General features: G+C 35.8%; 1 protein-coding gene across 7 annotated transcripts in view; it reads left to right on the top strand.

The window, feature by feature from the left end:
• The window catches only part of TBL1XR1 (TBL1X/Y related 1), a 157786-nt gene that overhangs the window by 77072 nt on the left and 54580 nt on the right, over positions 1 to 26134 (top strand). For 2 of the 7 annotated variants that reach the window (XM_019752263.3, XM_019752216.3), the window contains exon 2: positions 5595 to 5669. The exons of 1 other annotated variant lie outside the window; for it this stretch is intronic. The gene's annotated coding sequence lies outside the window, so the exon portion shown is untranslated. Of the gene's footprint in view, positions 1 to 5594; positions 5670 to 16782; positions 16900 to 26134 lie in introns of those variants that run through there. 4 more of the 7 variants (XR_016019859.1, XR_012494831.2, XR_012494833.2 and 1 more) reach the window with 4 other exon arrangements.

Genomic DNA, 26134 nt, shown 5'->3' with positions numbered 1-26134 from the left:
CTTATGCTATTCCTACTGCCTCCCGTCACCCTTCTACTTGTTTCTTCTTCCCAAATAACTTAACAAAAAAATGTTTAGCTGCTAATAGCTATGTGTTAAGAAGAAAACAATGTCGTATTTTCTAAGGCATCGTAAATTATAATTTGCACCATTAATTTAGTAGAGGAAAAGGAATTAGTTACACATTGTTGATGTGCCACCTTATTTTTTTAAAAAGTAACTGACATCAGTGTGTGTTTAGTCATACATTTTTATATTACCTTTCTAAGATCACAGCTAAAGTTTGAGTCTGAGCTTTTTCTCATGTCCAATTCTCTATCATTGAAAGTTAGTGAACTGGACACTTGATGGGTAGATGTTAGTACCTAAAAAATAAATTTGACTTCTAATAACACTTGAAACTGCTCAAACCAAATTTTAATTTTAAAAATTCCGTGGCTTAGTGTAAGACAGTTTGTGGTTTTTATTGTCTTTTAATTGCATTGCTTAGTCTCTGACAGGCAAATTTTGGGGTACTTGATAGCTTTCTGTCTTACTCCTGTACAAGTTTTTTTTTTTGTTTTTAGTCTAATACAAAGTTCAACCACATGTGATTCTACCAGTGAAACTAACTCAACTGAAATAATAATTGGATGATTACACATCAGTGCATGGTTAAATTGTTCTTTATGTGGGTTTGTGGTCAGAATATGTCCTATTTTTAGAAAATTGGGATCATAATATACAACTTTTGAATCCATTTTCCCTAAGTACTTAAATAACAAAGGAAGTGAAAATCATCGCCTGTGATGGTAAAGCTGTCTTTGGTCTGACTCACCTCCCTTTGAGTCTGATCTTGATCTCAGGGTGAGTTTCCTTAAATTTCAATCCCTTCTGCTACAGCCCGCTCCCCTTTTCCACTCACCTCATCTTTAGACTGTCTAAAATATTATGTCTGTTTGTGATTCCATGGAAATTGAGAATGGGGTGAGGAGAGCTTAGAATATGTTCTAGAGGCTTTGAGGAATGCATGGTATCTTATTAGAGATTACCATGTAAAAGAAGGCAACTAATACAAATCTTTTGTGAACTGGATCAGTGGAATTGAGAAGATTTTGATTTGAAACTGATTTACAAATGCATTCCTTTTTTCATTGTTCCAGTTTAAGGTAATCACTGTTTATTTTGCTTTCAAGTCATGTGCTAAGCAGTTTAATTTGGACTTTATGTGTGACTTTTCTTTTGCTCAGAAGTTTATTTAATAAATCTTTCTAAACATCATTAATTATGGTAGGAATATTATGTTTTTCTCTTCTTGGGATGATTTTCCTTAATTCTCCAAATTTAAACAATTCATTTATACCTTCTATTTTTTGCAGATATCAAGTACACTTTCTTGAATTTGTTATTGGCCACTAGGTCCTAGATTAGATATGTCACTACTTTAAATAATAAGCAGATTTTTTTATTTGTACCTTTTCTTAGGGAAAGGTCCTATACTCCATTAGCTTTTCAAAGAGATCTACAAATCAGATAAATTTACTTCAGGGTAGTACTTTTGAAGATCAGTCGAAATATACTGTTGAGCTATTTTATAGGATTTTTGCATCTTAAAAACAATTCTCCTAATTGTGGTAGGTTTAGGTAGGTTTTAGGTGGTAGGTTTTAGATGATGTCTGCTGAGTCAGGAGTACCTGTTTCTGTGATGAAAGCCTATTCTAAAATTAATACTTATTTTGGGTAAAATGTTCTAAAATACAGATTGTAAAAGCAAAGCTTTTGGATACAAAACCAAAGCCTACAAAAATTTAGTACATCACAAGAAGCAAAGCAAATGGATTTAGTTTATGTAGAACACAAAGTAGTTGATAATTTTATGCTGATTTTATAATGTGATTCTCATGTGCCCTGTTTTTTGTTTCTTTTTTTTTTTAAGGGCAAAAGATCAACTTTTATTGGTCACTTGATGGAAGTGGCACTGAAATTATTGGTATAGCCAGTCTCTCCTAAACATTTTTAAAATCAAAGCACACTGTTGAGTTAGTTCTTCCTAATGAGTTTGATTTATTTGTGCTATAATTCAGTCTCTGCTGTGTTTTATTTTCAAATATGTATGTACTTATTCCTACACATATGTAGATGTAACACTTTATGAGCACACATATCTTAAGAACTATATACGTTCAAGGCACTATTCTGAGTTCTGGGATGGGACAGCAAGATGAGCAGATCAGTCCCTGGTCTCCAGAGGTCTGAAAAAGGGAGGCATGAGAGAATAAGGTACTACAAAGTTGTGGTAAGAGAGGCTCAGATTCCCCTCTCCAGATAGTGGGGTGAATAGTCAAGGGAGGAAGCTGATATGGGCCGAACTTTGAAAGAAAAGGTAGGCTAGGTTTGTGGGCAGAATCATAGCAGGAGGACATTACTGGCCTAGGAATGAGCAGTGGCACGGCAGCCAGAATGCTGAGAACGGAGAGATAGGACCATCTGCTATGGTGAGAGCAAGTGAGATTATAAAGGCAGATGTAAAGGATACACGTTTTTTTTGTTTGTTTTTGGACAACTTGAATTACTTTAGTTCAAATAGTTTTAATATGCATTCCGTTAGATTATCTTAAATATACCTTAGATTTTTGTAGTTCTTTCGTAGAATATATATTTATATATTTTTAAATTTAGATATTCAATTCATAAGATGAAGAATTGTATGGTATGCTTTGTAAATGCACTGCACAATGGCTGGGGCATGGGTAAATGAGTTGGCTACAGAAACATCCAGTATAGAATCCAAAACAGCCCTGCATAGATTTTTTTAGAAATTCCTCAGTTTTGTAGATTGTATTGTATTTGCAAATGGGCATAACTGTTCACACATCATTTTCCACAGATTTATTTTACCCTTCAAATCCTAGAATCAAATATTTACCTAAATATGTATCAAATTATTATTGTGATTTTCCCCTTAAGGACTCATAGTCTAATAAGAAAAGTGAAATGAGTGAATGGAGAAAACAAGGTCAGAGAGAATTTGAGAAAATTGAGATTCGAGACATATGTGAGAGTGATGAAGGACTCGCTGACCACACCAGAGTAAGAGAAGAGAACCAGGGAGAGGATGAGAAAGACTAGCAACTGGAATGATCTAAATAGGTATTTTCCACAGGTAGATGTGTGAGTTTGTGTGTGTTGTGTGTGAGCACATCCCAGTAGAGTAAACAAATATCCATTGGGGTAGAGTGATCTATTAGTCTATTTTCATTTTTGGTTTAAAAAAGTAAATGTTACTTATATTTAATGTAGGGTTTCATACTTGTACCCTCGTTTGGCCATGATGTCAGAGTCATGTGTAACATCTGGTACATAATGGTTTTCAGAAGAGTGGGGTGTTCTACAAAGCAAAAGTGGCACTCCTGTTCACTTGTTGCATTTCATGTGAATTGCCATGTAAGCTTAGTTGTGTTTAACTACATAGATTTATGGATTATATTATCTATTTTTAACCAAGCTCCACAAAATAGGCTATACTCAAGGATCCCTACGAAGAAACTGAATGCAAGACTCATAAATAAAAATAGGAAACAAGAAATCAATAGAGCTGATAAACTACCAGAATGACCTTTTCTCTTGCCGTGATCTAATCATTTTAGAAGATAGCTGATAAAAATTAGAGGTTATCAAGAAAGATGTTTGTTTGGGGTGGCCAGTTAGCTCAGTTGGTTAGAACGTGGTTTTTGTGACACCGACGTTGCCCGTTCGATCCCTGCATGGGCCACTGTGAGGTGCGCCCTCCTTAAAAAAAAAAAAAGAAAAGAAAGATGTTTGACATATAGGCGTACATTCACTATTAGTACTGATGAGCCTTGCTCTAAGAATAAATTGTGCCTTGAGATGTTAGTTAATGATATAAAGCCATCATGATTAAGACATTCAAAAGTTGAGTCTAGAATATTGGGGTTGGCTGGATGGCTCAGTTGGTTAGAGTGGGAGCTCTCAACAACAAGGTTGCATGTTCGATTCCCACATGGGAAGGTGGGCTGTGCCCCCTGCAACTAAGATTGAAAATGGTGACTGGACTTGGAGCTGAGCTGTGCCCTCCACAACTAGATTGAAGTCCAACGACTTGGAGCTAATGGTCCCTGGAGAAACACACTGTTTCCCAATATTCCCCAATAAAATAAAATAATCTAGAGTATTTTAAACAATATTGCAGCACTGTAAAATAATTTGTACATTTTGTACTTTGGTTTTCTGTGTTTTACATTGTATGTAATTCAGTAGCATATGTTAACTATTTATAAATAAATCGAATGAGTGTATGCCAAAGCTTTTTTCTGATAAGTGCACTTTGCCGATTTTTGGATAACAAATAGCCTTATATAGCCTACAGCTCAAAAACTCATGCAAAATTTGTAGTAAAGTAATTGATGTTCATAACAAATGACCCTGAGGTAAACAGAGCCTCGCAGTAATCTAATTTTTGTTTGGACTCAGTCATGATATCTATAGACTATTTCCCCTATAGATGGTAGAAAGGATCTAGCAGCTAGCTCACAAGTGTCTTGTACCAAAAAGCCTAGGGGCTTACTCCCCTGTCTTGAAACACCAGAGGCTGGTGGAATATTGTGTGTTGATATTACCATCTGTAATTTTAGTTAAGTGTGCGACATGTTTAATAAATATTCTTGCAATTCCTAGATCTCCTTGTAACTTAACTACTTGAAAATAATGCACTAACACTAAAGTTATGCAGTATGGCCATGAAGTTGGCAGTCAGCACAATGCGAGTTCCAGTCAATTAAAGACAAAACCAGAGGGGAGCAAACTTCAAGGGATTAAGTTCTCTCTCTTGTTATTCAGTGTATTTGCTTAGTTATCTTTTTGGTGTTTCCTGACTTAGTTCGCCTGTTAAGTGTATGAGGCAAAGCTCCTACATCCCTTTCTGTGGCATCATCTTGTGCACTTGCAGAAAACTGTTCCACTCCAGCACACAGTGGGACCCACACGGGTCAGTGTCCGCCTGCGAGTCACTGCCCCGCCAAGGGTGTGTGAAGAACCACGCGCATATTTACAAAAAAGGTTCACGGACAATAATGTGCTGTGACTTAGCAATTGAAAAGACTGGGTAAACTCTGTAAAATGTAAACTTGGAAGAGATTAAAATTTAATAAGGTTTGATTGAAACGGTTTCAAAAGCAATCATGTATTTCTCTTTATTTTTAACCATAATATATAGAATATAGGTTTAATACTCTTCATGGCTCATTACAGATTACAGATTATTAACCTACTGTACTGGGCCCTATTACAGCAGTATTTGCAAGAGTTGAGTTGAATGTGGGTCAGTTTGTGCAAATTCATCTCTTGAGCCACATGCTGTTGAGTGTGTCAGCCTTTTAGGAACCTTAGCGGATTCAGTGCCTGCCACATGTTAATGCACTCAAAAGTTGCTGCTGTTGTTTATGATAACAATTGCTTAGGGGAGAAAGATACTGACTAATGGAGACCTCAAAGACCTAAATGAAGAGTATTTCATACATGTAGAATTTGGTGTGAGAAATCTTTTAAACTGAATTTGTTTTAGGGCACACTGAATATTTTACTTTCCTTTTTCTCAGCATCAGCAACAGCAACTTGTGATTGGCGGTACCGGATATTCAGTGGTACATCCCCACATCAATGCACTGCCAATGGTAAGAATTGCTCCCACTCAACTATTAGAGTATTTTATTGCTCTTTCTGTTATTCTCTTATTTTAAAGAATCTATTAAGAATTTTGAAAGTTTCTCACAATTCTGACAAAATACATGTGTTCCCAAACTAAAAACTTTTTAAATATAATTTAAGGTACTTAAAGTAAATGTTGATTATTTAGTATAAATAATGAAAAGGCAAACCCTTATTTTGAAGATTTCTATTATCTGTAGATTTTATAACTGCTTGCTTATGGTTACCAGGATGAAAACTATTATATAGTGATGATCCTGTATTGTGAATAGAATTTTCTTGTTAAACTTAAGTTGTAGTGGTGGTAATAGCTCTTGTGTTTTTGTCCATCATCTTACTGTATAATGGTCTGTTTCTGTATATTGTGTTTATCCTAATTATTTATAGTTAGTGGGGAAGTTAAGTGGCTGAATTTTCTACCTGTTTTTAGTTAGTGAAAATTTTTCAGGAGAAACATTTTTACCAATTAAAAAGATCATTTAGAAGCCTTCCTCTGTTGAATAAAAATCTGTTAACTATATTATTACAGCAGGAAGAGCACTGAACTCTGTAGAGTTGCAATTTGCTCTCTTGCGTGTGTCTTGGCTGACATTTGGCAAGTACTCTTGTAAAAAGTAGATGACAGGATTGGACTAAATTTCTAAAGTTTCTTCTAGCTTCAGGCTAAATGATCTCATCACTGTAAACTAGAATCCATAATGATTCTCCCTTAGAAAAAGTAATTCCCTACCTAAATGGTATTGCTATGTATTTTGGGGATCAGTAAATAGCAGGATAATTAATTTTTACTTCTTGTTGTTGTTTTTTTTTTTTAAGAATTAATTACTTAAAGAAGAATATTTGCTATTTCAAAATACATTCTATAGTGCATCATCAAAAATTTTAATTATTTTTAATCAGACTTTCATTTTAAACATTAAATCAAGGAGCTATACAAACTGATTAAAGTTTATAGAATTTGGTGGGAAATGGTAGATGATGCATCAGTCTGAAATAAAAACCTAAAAATTAATTAGAACTAGGATAAATCGGTGAGATAAGTTATCTGTGAAAATATTCCTAGGAAATGATTCGTTTTAACGATGAATCTATCCGAATGTTGATGAGGAGGATTTCCTTTGTCTAAACTATCTTTGAATTCTTATTGGGGTGGGGGGAGGGGAGGGATGACCTCCCTTCCAACCCTCCCTCTTCTGCCCCCCACTTCTCCAGTTAATGGGGAATGTTGGGGAAAATAAGAATTTTTTTTCTGTCTTTTCCTAGCTCGAAGGATTATGTGGTTCTTCATTAATTTATGAAATACTTACTGGGTTCTTTTGGGTGCTTGGGTGACTCATTAACCATCATTATATCTGCTTTTTCCTCTGGAGCACTACAGAGTTGCTCAAGTAAATAGCTCCATGGTAAATCATCATTGGCATTTTTGAGTATCTGCCCTTGGCTTTTTGTTTGAAGCTCACATTTGAAACCTGTTCTCTAGGTTATTGGAGTCTTAACTATTTATGACATGTCTCCCCTGAGAATCAGTTGCACAGACCGTGGGCATCTGAGATGCAGGTGCTATGCAACCAGCTACTTCTTCTAAGTGCCTGTCCTCAAGTGAAATTTTTAATGTGCCACTCACATAGACTGTATGTTGTTTTTTTTTGTTTTGTTTTTGGAACAGCTTATAAACTATATTTTAAATCTGAGCATCTCAAACACATTTGCCAATTTTGTTGAAAATCCCTGCAATCATTTTTAAGTTATGATCACAGAAATTTGTTTATTTATGTTAGTGTTAGTTCTATATGTGTGTGTATGTGTGTTAGATAGAGATCAGTTACAGGATTGCAGCAAACTTGCTTACAGTCTAGCTGAGGACACCGAAGCTGTTTCTACATATTTGCCTGATATGCTTATAAATTTATAGATATTAGTTCAAAATGGTGATTTTTTTCCTAAGGGCCTGAGAAATGCTGTAGTGCTCAGGGTTATATCTGTGCTATGTGGTATCTCATATTATTACCCCCCTCCCCCCCGAACATGCCATATAGGAATGCTTTGAGGGAACAGTTGCTTCTTCTGCCACCCCCACACCTGCCTTCAACTTTGTTCTTGATATAATAACCATGAAGGATTTATAATCCTGTTTGTCTCTTCACTTGCCTAGGTACAGGTTATTTTAACTAATTGCACCATAAATGATCATGAATGACAGCTACTTTCCTATATGTTCCATAAGTGCTTTCTGGAATTATCTCATTGCATTAATAGAACCCATTGGCCAACAAGTCTATATTATTATTTAACTGTTTATTGTGAAAAATTTCAGACAGTCACTGAAGTAGAGAATAGCATAATGAACTCTCACCTAGATGCAGTAGTTGCCAGTTTTGTTTTATGTAACCACCTGATCCCATGTATCCTCCACCCCCAAACCTGATTATTTTGGAGTCAATACTTGTATCACTTGATTTCATTCATAAATATTTCAGTATGTGTCTATGGAATATATGGACTATTTAAAAATGTATACCACAATACCATCATCACATGTTAAGAACTGACAAAATTTTTTATTATTTGAAAAGGAATTTAAAGACACTGTTAAAAAATTGTAGTAAAAAACTCATAAAATTTACCATCTTAACATTTTAAGTGAACAGTACACTTACGCGTAGCGTAATCTATTGTTGCATGATAGGTCACTAGAACTTTATCTTGCAAAACTGAAACTACCCATTGAACAAAACCTCCCATGTCTGCCTCTCCCCATTCGTTAGCAACAACCATTTTACTTTTTGTTTCCATGAGTTTGACTACTTTAGGTACCTTATATGTGGAATCATACAGCATTTGTCTTTTGCATCTGGCTTATTTAACTTAGCATAATGTCCTTTATGTTCATACATGTTAAAGCATGTGACAAGATTTACCTCTTTTTAAAGGCTGAATAATATTTCTTTGTATATATGTACCATGTTTTCTTTATTCATTGTCGATGGACATTTGACTATAGTGAATAATGCAGTGATGAACATAGGTGTGTAAATATTTGAGATCCTGCTTTCAGTTCTTTTGGGTATATACTCAAGTGAGATTGCTGGATCATGTGGTAATTCTAGTTATAAATTTTTTTTCTCTAATTTATTGGGGAACAGTGTGTTTCTCCAGGGCCTATCAGCTCCAAGTCATTGTCCTTCAGTCTAGGTGTGGAGGGCGCAGCTCAGCTCCAAGCCCAGTTGCCGTTTTCAATCTTTAGTTGCAGGGGGTGCAACCCACCATCCCATGTGGAAATTGAACCAGCAACCCTGTTGTTCAGAGCTCGCGCTGTACCCAACTGAGCCATCCAGCCACCCATCTAGTTTTAATTTTTTAAGGCACCTCTGTATAGTTTTCCAAAGTGGCTGCACCGTTTTATATTCCCAACAATACTGCACAAGGGTTCTGATTTCTCTACACTCTTGCCAATGCTTCTTATTTTCTGTGGGTTATTTTGTTTTGTTTTTGGATAGTGGGCGTCCTATTAGGTGTGAGGTGATGACGGTAATTTCTTAATGTTATCATATAGCCATTTAGTTTGTTTTCCTCATCTGCTCATAAATAATGTTTTTAACAGAATCCATGCATTACATTTGGTTGGTATGTACAGCTTATGTTTTTACCTCTTGATTTATTAAGTTTTCCCTTTTATTTGTCCTGTAAGGTTTCCTCATTCTGTATTTTGTTAATTGCATTCCTGTAGTAAGATGCCTTTCTTTCCCTTTGTTTTTTGGTAAATCAGGAGTTAGATCTAAAAGCTTAATCTAATTCAAGGTGTGTGTGTGTGTGTGTGTGTGTGTGTGTGATGCTTTATTTTTTGGGAGGGTAGGATGGGGATTAGGGTGGCAGAATATTGCATGGTGCTAAGTAATTCTAAGAAGAGGCACATAATACTTGGTTGTCTATATTTGTAGTATTAGGTGACCATTGCTGGTCATTGCCCAGATCCATTATTTCCAGGAGTATACACAATGATGATATCCTAACTGTATCAAGCCTTTATTATCTGTAATATTTCTTTTTTTTTTTTTTTTTAAAGATTTTTTGGGGAAGGGGAATAGGACTTTATTGTGGAACAGTGTGTACTTCTAGGACTTTTTTCCAAGTCAAGTTGTTGTCCTTTCGATCTTAGTTGTGGAGGGTGCCATTTAGCTTAAAGTTGTTCTTTCAGTCTTAGTTGTGGAGGGCACAGCTCAGCTCCAGATCCAGTCGCCGTTGTTAGTTGTAGGCGGCGCAGCCCACCATCCCTTGCGGGAGTCGAACTGGCAACCTTGTTGTTGAGAGGATGCGTTCCAACCAACTGAGCCATACGTGAGCTCAGCTGCAGCTCAGATCAAGGTGCTGTGTTCAATCTTAGTTGCGGGGGACGGAGCCCACCATCCTTTGCGGGACTCGAGGAGTTGAACCAGCAACCTTGTGGTTGAGAGCCCACTGGCCCATGTGGGAATCAGACCGGCAGCCTTTGGAGTTAGGAGCACGGAGCTCCAACTGCCTGAGCCACCGGGCCGGCCCTATCTGTAATATTTCTACAGAGAGAAACTTCCCTCGTCGGACATTTGGTTACTCTATGGCATAGTTGGCATAGGAAAGGCATACTACACACTTGATGCCTTTCCTTTGTTTACTAATTTTCAAGGTACAAAGTTGATTCCTAGATCCTGGAAAAGTAGACCAATGAGGACTTTTTAGAACGTGTCATTGTGAGCTTGTGGATTTAAGTATTGATATGTTTATTGCATTGCATTTTTTATTCTTATTCTTATGGATGCTCACGTTGTCTTGGCCCAGGAGCCTTTTTCGGTTGACTTTCTGAGTCTTTTTGACAGTGGCTTTCATAAAAAGAAATACTTGTTAATGCATTTATTTTGAAACAATACATAAGCCATTTATCTACCTTTTTGGTGGTTGTTGGTAGTGGTGCTACCCATAGTACAGATGGAAATTTATTTCAAAAACAGTCTTTCTCTGATCTACCCCTGCCGTGTAACAGGGCAGCTCTCATTATCTCCACCAACATGTAGTGTGTGTGTGTGCGTGCGTGCGAGCGATTATTCTTTGATATACCTTGTTTGCCCTTGTTTGCCTTTGCCTCCCTCTCTTCTCACTCTTTACCTCCACATCTAGACCTGCACTGTATAGTGTGGTAGCCACTAGTCATGTGTAGCTATTGAACACTTAAAACATGACTAGTTGTCATTGAGATGTGCTGAAAATGTAAAATGCATGATGGAATTTGAAGATAATTTCTCAAAAGTTAAATCTCGATTTTAAAATACTGATTACAAGAAATGATAATTGGATGTACTGGGTTAAATAAAATATATTAAAATCAATTGTTACATGTTTTAATATTTTTCATGTGGCTACTAGAAAGTTTAAAATTACATAAGTTGTTTGTATTATGGCTTGCATCACATGTCTGTTGGCAGTGGTTTTCTAGGCCTTGCTAGTCACAGCTACGTGACCTATAGTAGATTCTCCTTATCTGCCAGAAACAAGTAATTAGTGCAAGGAAAATTTGGTTAATGCTAAGATCTGGGGAAAACTGGAATAACCCTCAAAGGGTTCCTAAAATTAGATGATGCAACTACATTACAGAGCTAAGAAAGTTGTCATTACTCACTCAGTAGGCCCTCATTTTACAAATGAGGTACTAAAGCTTAGAGAAATGATGCTATACCACAGACTTTGTCATAGTTACAGAACCAAGACTTGAACCAGATCTCCTCATTTTCAGTCCAGCATTTAAAAAAAATTCTGTCATACAAATTATATAGAATCTGAATATGCTTCAAAGGTGCATCATGAGTGAGAGCTTTCACAGGACCTGGGGAGGAGATAGAACAATAAGGATTAAAATCATCTTGGCTAGAGAGCTCTAGGTTTTTGCATTACTATTAAGCTTTAAAGATGCAAACTGTCAGGAAAAATTTGTTTTCTCATCTATTTGTGTTATTCTCTTATTCAGGAAGATCAGTTATTCAGTTTGCTCTCCTTTGTCTACATTTATTATCTTGTCAAATCATTTTTCTCCCCCAATTTTTCAGTTGTAAAGTTGCCTTTTGTGTCTTTATACCTTCTTCTGAGAACTTCTGTCTTTCCCATAATTTCAAGTGCGTATTTTTACCCTTAAAGGATGGATAGAGTGGCTGCCTTAATGTCTTTATTTGATAATTCTCACATCTGGAACATTTCAGGGTTGGCATCTGTTTTTATCCTTTTCTGACAGAATTGGTCAGATTTTCCTGATTCTTTGTATGTCAAGTAAATTTGATTTTATCCTCTCGGGAGAAATTTTTTTTCCTTCTCATTAAAGCAGGTGATCAGCATGGTTCGGTTTAGTATGCAAGTTCTGTTTTACTCTCTGTGATGTGGGCAGTTGTTTTAATGTTAGTTCACTTTTCAAAGCCTCTGCTAAGCTGCTGTGGGTCTATTCCTCACATGCACCATTCAGGGTTAGCGTGGGACCTGAACACTGGTTGGTATCTGTAGTTCTCAAAATCTTTCCTTCTTTGGGTGTGTTCTGCATAGACTCCTTGGGATGAACTTGGGAGTTTGTCAGTTCCTGCACAGAAATATAGAATCTCTTCCTCCAACCTTCATACTCCATCCAGCTCCCAGGGGCCTCTTTTCCTGGTTTAGTTTGGCTCTTTTCATTTAAAGGGACTGGCTTAATCAAGCTTTTGAGGGGGGGAAAAGCACACAAAAATATAGGTATGTCGGTTATACTCTCGAGCAAGTGTCTTTAGAAGAATAGTAGAGAGTTATAATTCAAATATGGAGTAGTGGCTCCTGTCAGACAAATTATCCCACAAACTGTGATCACAGTCTCTGGACAACATCTGAAAAAATCATCATGAGGACACTAGAACAAACAAAAACAAGTAGAAACTGGACTGCAGTGGTTTCTAAAAAGAAGGGAATGGCTTTGGGTGAGTTTCCCATCTTGATGGTTTTGCCGGAGAGCAGGCTGTAGTGGCTTGTTTGCAGTCTTCCTGGCTTGAGGAATCAAAGACCGAGTTCAGAACGACCACACCAGCTGCAGAGTAATGGAGGCAGCAGGAGGAAGAGGGAGGGAATCCCAGAACCGCAGAGGTAGGGTATCAAATACTGTGTATAAATTCTGCCAGGTATGGATGGGCTGACCCCTAAACTGGAAACAGTTCAGGTGTCTGTCAGTGAGAGAGGAGATAAATAAACTGTGCTGTATTTGTACAACATAGTACTACTGAGCAGTGGAAAGGAACAAACTATTGATGCCTGCAGCAACTTGGATTAATCTCTGAAACATTATGCTGAGTGAACATAGCCTTTCATAAAACAAGACATAACATGATTCCATGTATATCATGTCCTAAAAACAGGTAGATTTTATCTGTCCAGAAGATGTGGTGGAAGAGGCAGAACTAATTTAAATTGGGAAAAAAGTGATTGTCATGGCTTACAAGTGGATGCCTGCGTATTGGGAACAGTGATTAAGTGGGGAAGGGCATGTGGGAACTTTCTAGAATGATGGTAATATCCTGTGTCCTGTTAGGGAATTGGCTTACTTGAGTATATTTGCATTTGTCAAAACTCATTGAATGGTGCACTTAATATGTATCCATTGTATTTTGTGTAAATTTTCTTTAAAAGAAAAGCTGTATTGAATACTTCACTATAGCACATGGGGGAATTATACTGAGGTCTGCTCTACAACTTCTTTTGAAATGCTTGAAAAATTAAGGTCAGTTAATAAATCTGATAAAACATACAAGGAAATGTTAATTTTAAAGTCTTGGTGGTGTCTGTGTTAATATTCTCTGTACATACAGTTCTCTCATTTTTTCTGTGTGTTTGAAATTTTCATAATTTAGGTTGGTGCAAAAGTAATTGCGGTTTAAAAGGTTAAAAATTTCAAAAACCACAGTTACTTTTGCACCAACTTAATAAAATGTTATAAAGATACTAGTAGGTAGTATTTCTCTAAACCAGTTTCCTGTTAATATGTTGTTTTTAGTGGCTTTCATCACAATTGATATTATTTAAATTTGAAAATAATTTATCCGTAACATTTTTCTGTGCACTGAGCTGTGAACTGTTTAGGGTGCAGAAAGATATAGAAATATAAATAAACAATAGAAGTGAGAAGACAAAACATGTCTACATAATAATTTGATTACTTCAAAGTGACATAGCAAAAGCTCATTAAGATAATCTATAATACATAAATTCGGAGGGAACGAATACATAATTAGAGTATGCTCAGGGTCAAGTATGATTAATGGGAGATGGAATCCCTAGGGTTGCTTATTTTGAACAAATTTTGAAAATGCTATTAGAGGAAATTATTAGATTCCCTTTCCATTCTTTTAATTGACCAGTTGTCATTTATGAAGTATGGCTTAGGACACATTTTTTTAATGCGTTGTATTCATTTTTCAAAGAAGGAATGCTGTATGATTTTTTTATGCTAGAATTGTTAGCCAGATTGTGTGATTAGAATTTGTTTTTAAAAATAATCTGTATTTTAGAAATACGGTAACAGTATGTTCATGAGTTGTTGGGTTGAAAAGCAAACGATCATTGTTCCAGAATTTTGTGGTTCTTTCATAAAGTTTTGAAAGACAAGGATAGTGCTATTAAAACATATTGACACAATATTTGATATTAAGTATAACCTTTAAAAAATAACAATTCATTTTTTTATCCTCAATTTATTCTTGGGAAATCTATTCTGATAGGCTGTATTTTTTTAAAATGTCTATATCAGAATAAATTTTAAGTGGGTGGAGATGAGAGAAAAATAAAATATTAATATTAAAATATAAATTGTAATTATGAGATGTGGTGTTTTTAACCATTAATTTGATATTTTCAGCGTTTATGTTGACAATGTTTTCTTCCCCAATCCTGAAATGATAACTTCCAGCAAAACTAAGCAGTTATTAAAAAGTATTTTAGAGAATAAAAAGTTACATATAATTACTTGATGTTATAATGGCTTCCTATTTTTCTGGTGACCCAAAACAGTCAGATTTGGACTTAGATTTGATCTTTTTTATCTTTCCAACTGTATTGCAATAATAAAAGGAGTTACCATTTTCTAGGTATTGTAACTTCTCAAAGCAAGTGTGCTGTGTTGTGCCCGACTCTAGCCATTTATATTGTTCCAAGAATTCTTTATTGATATGTAAATGAGATATTTTGGTCTTTGAGAAAATCATGTGCTGACTTACTTATTTAAGTAGTGGAAAGAATTGTAAATGTGTTTATGTTCTATAGATAGAAATTTAGTGAGGGACAATCTAGTGGGCTTCACATGACAGACCAACTAATTATATAAACATCACACATCCCTTTAACTGCTGATGTTGGTGCCAATGCTATCTTAGAGGAGAATGTTTTATCCGAGACAGTTGTTTAGTCCTAAATTTTCACAGGATCTGTTTTACATCGTACAATATTGGCTAAAAACAGTACTGCTTATAGTATCTTATTAGTAATACTATTTTTATCAGTAGCTAAGCTCAATGTTTTAAGTCTTTCTGAAAAAGTCATGGGGGAGGTAGATGGAGATGTAGAAAACCGCTGAGAACATTTGATGGTCAAAGCAGCTCTAAAGTATGCTTTGCTTATACATCCTGATTTCTGTTATTTACCATTATTTTAATTTTAAGGTTATTTTAATCAGCTCATTAGGATTATAAAACAAAATGCTCAAATTAAAATGGAAAATATGTTCAATGGAAAATATGTTCAATGTAAAGGAAAATTTTGTTTCACAGATTTTATGTCTCAGACACACATGGATATCACAGACATTTTAAGACTATCCAGGATCAAAATTCATTACCATCAAGACTGCTTTATTTTTGCCTTTGTTTCTACCAACGAGGGAGAAATTTTATTAGTGATTCTGAATAACATATTAGGTACTATATTGCCAAGATGAAATGTTCAAGTGAATAATTAATGGAATTGTGTGGATGCCAAGTTATTTTATAATTCCTTAGGTAATTTGCATAAAAGAAGCTACATTAAGTTTTTTTTCATTGAATGTTTTCTTGTATCTTTATATCCTTTAAAGATAGAGATTGCATCCTTTAGAAGAGTAGATTTTTGATTGAGGGATATGTTTATTGTTTCTTATGTCCCTGCAGCTTTAAATCTGCCAGGTAAGAACCATAGCATCACCATAAGCGAAAAATAAATATAAATTAGAATGTCAGCTGACCTATGAACTTAAAACTTAAAATTCAGCTTATTAGACCTTGGAGGATTAGCTGGGACAAGGCAGTTAATTGTATTTAGGAAATTAGAGTTAGAAAACCACCATTTTTTGAGTCAGCATAGCCTTTCTATTATTTGTTACTGATAGAAGCTTGATTTCTTTCAACATAGAAAATGAAACACAAAGACACTCTTTTTTTATGTTTCTGTGTGTGTGGGGAAAAAAATCATTTACTTCAATTAGCCTGTTGTCAGAAGGAGAAGCCACGTTCTGTTTTGAAAGCTAACCAGATAAAAGTTATTGCATAGGGAAAATACATTCATTAACAAAGAAGGATATCACAAGCATAATTATTGTTTTAATTGCATATTAAAATTAAATGATTGTTTAATTTACACTAATCATTTCTCATCCTTTTACTCTTTGTTCAAGTTACTTAACTGAGGACATTTATGAGACACTTTATCACTTGAAGTTATTACTAGCCCAGCGGTGTTCCTGTGCTTATTGTTTAGGTTTACTGGCCAAAGGTGAATAGATTTTTTTCAGGACATAATTTGATCACTTATTACTAATCCCATTTAGATGATATTGCTACTAAGATTGGCATATTTTACAAATCTTACCAGCATTTGCAAGTTATAAAATAATTGCTTTTAGCAGTTCAGACATACGAACATTATTTTCTGTTTCCAACTTGTATTTTCAATGTTAACCATTAAATTTCGCTGTTAACAAAAGCCCTACATTTTATTGCTTCCTAAATTCATCCGTAGACTCCCTCAATGTTCAAGCTAGAGGAGCCCTTTCAGGTTATCTAATTCAGCACCCTCATTTTACAGATGAGGAAACTGAGGCCTTGGACTAGAACAGAGGTCTCCTGACTCAGTCCAGGACTCTTTCTGTTACACCATGCTGCCTGGTGTTTGTTTATGGAACTCGGCAACAGCACATACAGGGTGAGCTTTTTTTTTTAAATGAACACACAAAGTGATTTGCTCCTCATCAACTACTGTTCATCATTCCTGTCTAACTTTTTATTTTCCTTTTTTACCCTTAACTATTTTAATCCGTAACATAGTCCAACTACTGATGATTTTTTATTTTTGCTGCTACTTCTTGGCATTTGACCATTATTTTTAAGAAATAAACTCTTAGAAGTTTTCTTATCAGTAACTGTTATAGCCTTACCAGGAATTATAGCAATAGTAGATTAAACTTTATAGCAGGAATGATTTGAAGAGTCTTAAATTTAGATTTCAAAATGAATTACAAGTAAGTGCAGGAGTGTGGATACGAGATCTAAGAGCAGATACACTAGTATGAGAGCAATTTTTGTGTGAAATGAAATGCCAAGAAATACTAGCCAGCAGTGTGACATAATTGCAATAAAAATGGTTTATCTTGCGAGCTCATGGATGGAAAAACATTTGTGTTTTAGATCATAGAGTTATTTTCTGTATTGATGCTCAAATTGTCCCATTTTTGGCTAGTGAGAGTCTCTTTAAGTTATAGTTGCTATGTTCTTTAGACAAGACCCTAGTAGTTTTAGATAACTTTCTTGCTTTCTCGTTTAACAAGATGTTATAGACATACGTAGTTTTCAAGTTCTTGTAGTAAGCTTATGATTTCTAGATTTCTGTAGGACCGAAATGTCATTCCATCCCCCCTCCATTGTTTTGAATTTTTATAAACATTGTTGATAATTATTTTTGCTTTTGTAAAAGAGTAAGAAAAAATAGAAATTTTCAGCTTAATGAAAATTAACATGCTTCTCTTGTATATTTACTTTAAAAGAAATCTGTTGTTTTACATCACTAAAATAACCATGATGTCAACCTCTAGAATTTTTGACTGTTAGGGTAGACTAAAGTACTAATTCAGCGATGAATGCTGGAAAAATTTGTTGGATGGGAAAAGGTTACCACCATCACAGTCACACAGATACTTTACGTCATATGTAAGTTTTTGGAATTCTTTGACTATTTAATTATTTATCAGCCATTTTAAAGGGCCCCCACCCACCTGCCATTTAACTAGTTGTGTTTCAGGTGAACTAAATCAGAGGTCTAAAAATATTAATGCATAAACAGTTTTTCTGAAAAGATATCTGTGGGGAGAAGGATTGTAAATGTTTTATTTTGATCAAGGCATAGCTATATGTACATTGTGCTTGGATTATATTTCTTGTGATTGAACATGAGAGCTGTTATTTTATGATTTATGAAGGTTTTAAAAATATATTTGATTAGCTACTATGTGTTAGGTACTAGACTGTAAAGAGGAGACTGCCTTTTAAACGCTTATAATTTCATAATAGTTGAAAACACAAATTGGCATAATAAAAGGTGATATAATAACTGTTTTAACATGTAGATTACAAACTGGTTTTCCATGTATTTCTACCTGCCTGTGAGGTTTGTAGATTAGATTTTATTTCTGTTTTACAGAACAAGAAATGGGGGCTCAGGGAAGTAAAAATGAGTTGATTTAGTGTCTTAATGTCAAAAGCAATAACGTTTGAAAGAAAACATCAACATTCTGATTTCGAGTCTAATAATCTTTTTACTACTTCCCAGTTTTGAAAAGAGTAAAATAGCTGTGCTTTGGGATACAGGAGGAAAGTACCAACTACCTTTAATGTTGGTATTTGAATAAGCTTCATAGATGACAGTTGAAGAACAGAAGAATTTCAATACTTGTAGTTAGAACAGAGAACTAAAAAGCAGGAATGTGGTAATTTGCATGATGTTAGAATGATATAAATATACAGATGGCCCCCAATTTATGATTGTTCAACTTTACGTTTTTTGACTTTGCAGTGGTGTGAAAGCAATATGCATTCAGTAGAAACTGTGCTTTGAAATTTGAATTTTGATCTTTTCCCATATATATGTGGCATGATAACTTATGATCCTGGACAGTGGCAGCTAGATGATTTTGCCCAACTGTAGGGTAATGAAAGTGTTCTGGACACGTGCTAGGCTAAGATATGATGTTCACGAGGTTAGGTGTATTAAAATGCATTTTATTTTTTCCCCCCTCCTTCTTCTGCCTCCCGCCTCGCAGTTCAAGCCCTTGTTTCTCAATCTAGTTGTGTAGGACACAGCTCCCTGGCCCATGCTGGTATTATGAGCCTTGCGCTCCCCCCAGCTGAGGCAGTCGGTCGTCAGTCGTCAGCTCACGGCAGTTCTCGCCGGCTGCTGGCCACTCATGCTGGCCACTGGCCGCTTATGGCAGCACACGGCAGCCCGCTGCAACCCACGGCAACCCACAGCAGCTCACAGCAGCCCAGCTCCAGGGAGAGCCGTTGTTCACAGTCTTAGCTGTAGAGGGCACAGCTCACTGGCCCATGTGGAAATTGAACCTGAGACCTCGGCGTTAGGAGCACAGTGCTCCAACCACCTAAGCCACTGGGCCTGCCCTAAAATGCATTTTCAACGTACGGTATTTTCAACTTAATGATGGGTTGATCAGGACATAACCCTGTCGTAAGTCAAGGAGCATCTGTATTCTTCTCAAGGGTAGAGTACATTCAAGGAAAGTGCTGTGTGGCTAGATAGATACTTTGAGACCATAGACTGGAGCACTTAAACCTAGCTAAATGGTTCAGAATGAATGTGGAAGCTAATAGGTAGCAATAAATACATGTGACGTAATCAGAATTATATTTTATGTCCAGGAGGAGTCTAGGAGATTTTGAGGCAATTGTACTAGTGCAGGTGATAGGAACTGTAGAAAAGGCATGGCCGAAAGTGCTATTATATAGGTGATAGAAAATAGAATCTAAAAGATTGCAGGTAAAAGCTGAGACAGGAAGTTAAATCCAACACGATACTAAAGTTTAAAGGGTGGTGAATGGTAGAATCCTTGATAGTTTTTGGCAAGAGGAGAATTCAGGGGCCTAAAATAAACATTGCCCCCAGATAATGCTGAGTTATGAGATTCTGAAAGGATTTGCGCATCAGCCAGAATGCTTGGAGTGGAAACGTCAGAGGATGTGTTACAGAGTGGCACATAATGGGAGAGATGGTAGTTTTCTTCTATTTCTTCCCAGTGGATGAGATCCTTAGCGGGAGAGTAGAGTGAAGATCAGAAGGCTATAAAGAAGTCAACTGTACTTAGGGCAGGAAGAAAAATCAGTGAGAGATAGGGGAGAGGACACAGTCAGGAAGTCAAGTATTGGAAGTTTAAAGACTGTTCTTATTTCTAGTCTTCCCAAATGCTGGAAATGGCAAGGGGTGGGAGTCAAGGAGTATGGAGACCCTTTGAATTTGGGGGTGATTAGTAACAAAGTTATTTAGAGTCCATAAGGTGAAAAGCAAAACTAACAATAACAAAAATATTTTTCTTTACACACGTATACATATGAGGTGGGATCAAAAAGTACAGTGAATGTTTAAATTTTAAAAAATGTATTACAGTAAAAGACACATTGCCATTAATCCCCCTCAGAATACTCCCTCTCATTTTGAATACACTTATCCCATCATTCTTGCCACTTTCTAAAGCAGTTCTGGAAGTCCTCTTTCGTGAGTGTCTTTAGTTGTGCTGTCATGGCTGCCCTGGTGTCCTGAATCATTTTGACTTTGGGGAAGAGCCAGAAGTCATATGGTACCAGATCCGGTGAATAAGGTGGATGAGGACATAACGTAATGTTTTTATTTGACAGAAATTGCCGTACCAGAAGCGATGTGTGACAACAGTGTTGTAATGATGGAGGATGATTTATGGCACACTTCAAAACACACCTTCTCTCAACCATAGTTCACACACTGTTACTAAGGTTTGTCATGCCACTTCCTGTATGGAAGATCCCTGCCTTTCCGTCGGATGGCACTCGGCAGCAGCATTCACTGTATTTTGTGATCACAACAGAAATGCTCCGTGTCATACATCACTCCTGGTATACAGCAATTTCTGTCAAATAAAAACATTACGGTGTTTCCTCATTCACCTTATTCACTGGATCTGGCACCTTGCAACTTCTGGTTCTTCCTCAAAGTCAAAATGACCATGAAAGGAAAATGTTTTGAATCAGGGCAGCCATGACAGTGCAACTGAAGACACTCATGAAAGAGGACTTCCAGAATTACTTCAGAAAGTGGCAAGAACAATAGGATAAGTGTGTTCAAAGCGAGGGGGATTAAAGGCAATGTGTCTTTTACTGTAATTTTTTTTTTCTAATTTAAACATTCACTGTATTTTTTTATCACACTTATTCTTAAATATGTGAATGTGGTTATATGCATAAATGTGGTTATACTTTTTGTGGTGTATACTTCTTGTTTACTTCTTTTGAATAAGTTTTTCCTCCTCCCACTAGTTTATTGTTTTTAATGACTATATAATCCATGAATATTATCAATGTATCACAGTCTTATTTTAGGACTCCGCCCTTTAATGGACATTACTTTTTTTTTTTTTTTTAATTGCGGAATATTGCAGAACAGTGTGTTTCTCCAGGGCCCATCAGCTCCAAATCAGTGTCCTTCAATCTAGTTGTGGAGGGCGCAGCTCAGCTCCAAGTCTAGTTGCGGTTTTCAATCTTTAGTTGCAGGGGGCGCAGACCACCATCCCATGCGGGAATTGAACCGGCAACCTTGTTGTTCAGAGCTCGCACTCTAACCAACTAAGTCATCCTGCCGCCCCCTTTTTTTCTTTTTTAGTCACTGAAAAACAGTGTTCCTAAAATAAATGTCCTTAGGAAATTGTGCTTTTATTTCTCTAGGTTGTACAGTATATGAATTGGTTGAACTGCATGACATTGTTAAACTGTTTGACCATTTTAACTTGAAAAGAAAAAGGCAAATTCTATGGCCCACTAATATTTTTACTACAGGTTTTCTTCACATTTCCACTTGCTGTGTGTGGGAATAATCTTTCCCCACATTTCTGCCAGAAATAGACATTCAAGTCTTTTATATTTTTACCAATTTTAATTAGTGTAATTTTACTTTTTACTTTGATATATATTTCCTTAATAATTAGTAAATTTTGCTGTCTTACATAGTTTTGAGTTTCTACCCTTCGTTAAAAAGATTTTTTCTGCTCTGGCATTTTCTTAAGATGTGAAATAGGTGTGTATATATACACATACACATTTATTTATAGAAATATTTAAGTATTAAATCCATCTGGAATTTATTTTTGTTTATAGAAAACCTTTATTTCCTTTCAGATGGGTAGTCACTTGTGACAGCACAAGTCTTCACAACAATCCAACCTTTTCCTTTGCTTAGATCTTTGTATCTTTCAGTGGAATATTATGTTTAGTTGCATAAATGCTGTGCCTTTTTTGGTAAATTTTTTTGTAAATATTGAATAGTTTTTTGCTTTTGTAAATGGAATATTTATTTTCTCATCTGTATTTGTAGGAACATATTACTGGCATAAAGATAACACTGTTGATTTTATAGCCACTGTATTAAATTCCTTTATAAAGGGCTAGTAATTTTGCTTATGAAGTGATAGTTTATGTAGACGACCCAGTAGATTCTATGGTAATTTTTTTCTCTTTTATATCTTTTTCCCTACTTTTTCTATAGAGCACAAAATAATATGAATAAAATAAAGATTTTTGAAGTCAACAAAAAGTCAAGGAAGTTCTAATAACTTTTACTAAAGAAGGAAAGTCACCTTAGAATGAGGGGCTTTTTGTGAGATGGGGTCCTTGAGGGAAATTAAAGTTTTTGAAAATCTATGATGGAAAATTTTATAAGGAAGTTAAAAACAATAAAATGATAGCCAAATTGCCCAGAGGGGCAAAATGATATTAGGTGCCATCATTGTTTGAGGTTTACATATGTTATAGTGCGTAAGTGGGAATTGGCAAGACTACTTGAGCTGAGTGTGTCAAGATCATAGCATTTGTTGTTGAAATGTCTGATTAGTAGAGTCACATGAAAATGGAGGGAGAACAGATAATGGTCCAAGGGGTTGATACTGGACTGGAGGATGCTGAGAAGTATGAGTAACTGGTGATCATGCAAACCTGTTCAGTTAGGAACGAGTAGCTCAAAGATTTAAGGAGTTTGCAGTAAAAAATAGGTGTGTGTGTGTGTACTTTGTTTTGTTTTGCAGTTACAGGATTTAAAGACAGAAGTTTTGAAATATTTGACACGATACAAGCTGTGGTATGCACGACCTGAGGAACTTGTTAAAATATGTGCTTGGGCTGTGCCTCTGACTTGCTGAAACTTAAGGCTTTTCAGGGTCGTCGCGAAGTTTATGACATTATTTTTTGGAAAAGGTGCCACAGGTGATTTTGCTATACCTTACTAAGCAAGAACCACTGGTGGGCTAGAAACTGGAGTGTGGGCCTTTTTCTTTCTTTGTATTCATTGTTTGGCCAAAAATAAATGGAGATCCAAGTTAGGGAAATTGTGGAGGTAATGGAGAATTGGAATGGATGAGAAAGAACTTTGAGTTTTAGTAATCATTGAAGATTTTTGGTGTTTTTAAACACTACTGACTAGTAACAAGAGCCTCTCCCCCACCCCCCAACAAATAGTGATTGAGTGCCTTTTATGAATCAGGCTGTATTCCAGGCATAAATACAGTAGTGAATGATAACGATCAAGCGTCTGCTCTCCCAAGGCTTGCATTTTTTTGATGAATGTGAATAACTTGTCCTTCCTAGAGTATTTGTTGAGTCACCACAGTGTTTGAAAGATCTCACCTATACCACGCATTGTCGATCCAGTATTGTTTTTTTAGAGTAATGGTCTATGTAAATAAAAATTTAATTTTTAAATGAATGCTTTCTTTTGTTGCTATTATCTCAAACTGCTTTTTTGTTGTTGTAACTTGTGCCCTCAAAGCTGCTTTTACCATTAATATGAGGGACAAAAAAGAGAGGTGAACCCATTCCCACTACATAATGGAAAAGAAGGAACGTTATTTTAGTTATAGCAGTCTTGAGTTTCAGCATAATGTGCTTCTTAAATTCAGAACAGATGATAGGGAAATAATTCCAGACTCCTATCTACTGGCCGTGAACAGATTTAAAGCCTTTCATACATTACATAATCCAATGACATCTGGTCAGGTAACCAGAGCAGAGTAGAGGGGTGGATCCTCCTCTGTATCATCTTCTTGCTCTTCCTCTGCCAACCCAAATCTCTGTATAAATTTTGAAAATAATAGCGGATGCTTTATACTCATCTCCGTTTTGCACAGTCGCTGTTCCATGGGTTATGTTTTGCATAACGTTCATACCTAGCCAGTGCTATAGCCATCCTTCATAGTTTCTTTAACTAATTTTTTAAAGAAGAAAGTGATTGTATATTTAAATATAAAAGCTTTGAGATTTTAATTAACCTGGGCAAACTAGAACAAGAGGGAAAAAAAAAATCTCTTGTTCCCTTCAGCTTTATAGCCTATGATTCTTAATGTATTTATGTATCAGAGGTTGTATCAGTTAACAGTTTATTTCCTATCAGCAGACCCGAAGAAAATAGTACTTTTCCTTCTGATTTGTATTATACTTATAATTTATATTTTGGGCTTTCAGATAAAGACGGGACCTATAAAATGCCAAGGCACCTTGAAGTAGTGTGAAAATAGGAACAACTTTAGTCTTAAAAATTTGTATAACTCAGTTGAAATACTGTTTCTAATTTAATATATATTCATTTTCATTCTAGCATTGTATATAACTTTTTTATTATGACCATAACTCTTATTATCACATTACATATTTTTGAGGTTGAGTGTTTTGAGATCCATGGCCCAAGCACAATTTCATATTTTTTGAAAAAATATTTTTTTTCTTTTATTTGAACAGAGAATTATGTAAGAAAGTTGTGCAGGAAAGGGCTTTTTTAATTTTTTTTTAAGTTACATAATTGAGATAAAGACAAAGATTAAATATCTGGTGACCAGATGGTAGTCAAAGGGTTTCTCTATCATAATAAGAAAGCTTTACTACTAATTCCTTAATGTTAATATTTTTGGAGTAAATCAGACTGATTCTGAAGTTGATATCTATGGGTGTAGACAGTATCTTCTTTTCTCTAAATGCCTTTCTTCTCCAAGAGATAAGGTTGAGAGAATAGGAAAAGCACTCTCTCTGTGTGTCTCACTGTTCCACCTTAGGTTTTTTTGTCTTTAAAACTATTTCTTGAGCACCTGCTGTGCATTTGCATTATGCTGCAGGAAGAGGACTATTGCAGTACCTGTACTTGAGAAATAGTAAATTGATCAGTGTGATAGTAAACGGTATGTTTCTGATGAAAACCCTTGGAATGTATCTAGATGAACCCATAGGGAGTCATCGCTCTGGATCTGTTTACTTTCCAGAGAAAACAGTCAGCCCAGGATTTCATATTCAAATCAGGATTTTATCTTTAAACAAAGTAAGGAATAGAAGACTAGGATACATGTTGACTATGAAATAAGAGTCATTGTATGGTCTCTATACTTAACTGTGCTCATCCTTATGTATAGCTTTTCCTACCTTTCTCGTTACTTTAGAGGTAAGGTTAGGCTTTATGTGTTACCTTGGTCCAGAACAGATACGTGCAAGCCTTATGAGAAACTGGAGGAGATAAAGGAATTAACAATTTTCCTTTTGTCTCCCAAGTGACATTTTCAGATAGTTGGTTTTAATCAGAATCCAAATAAGGTCTACACACTACTTTTGGTTACTAAATTTAAGCCTCTTCCACTTGCTGGTAGAAGAAATGCATTCATTTGTCCTGTTGAATATCTAACCTTCTGGATTTGGCTAATTGCGTCATTGTTGTATTGCTGTCACATTACACTGTCCTGAAATTTCTGTAAAGTGGTAATTAGAGGCTTGATTCAATTCACTCTTACTTCTTTGATCATGAAGTCTTATTTTTTCTTCCTTTTGCATCACACCGCGAGGCACAAGCCGTCTGGTCGACTTACTTTCCATGATGTTGATATTGATTGGTGCTAAGTATTGGAGTGCTTCTTTAAGGGGGCTAGTCTGGGGAAAGGGATAAGAGGAGATTCTAGCCAGAGCTGTGTTTACTCAGCAGTTCTGCTAGGCCTAGGGTTCTCTACCTGACAGAAGGGTGAGAATGACTTACATACAAGGATTTCAAAAAGAAAGAAAGCCCTATCATCGTAAGTTTGAATTCTTTTCTAGTATAGTCGCAGCAGTTATTGACATGGTTAGGAGTAACAAAGTGTGGACCAGTAGTTACTTGGCATTATTAAACA

This window comes from Rhinolophus sinicus, chromosome 17, assembly GCF_057876585.1.
Source record: "Rhinolophus sinicus isolate RSI-liver-muscle chromosome 17, RSI-T2T, whole genome shotgun sequence".
Lineage (NCBI taxonomy): Eukaryota > Metazoa > Chordata > Mammalia > Chiroptera > Rhinolophidae > Rhinolophus > Rhinolophus sinicus.
Note: the sequence above shows the minus strand (reverse complement) of the source record. Positions and strands in the feature narration are given on the sequence as shown.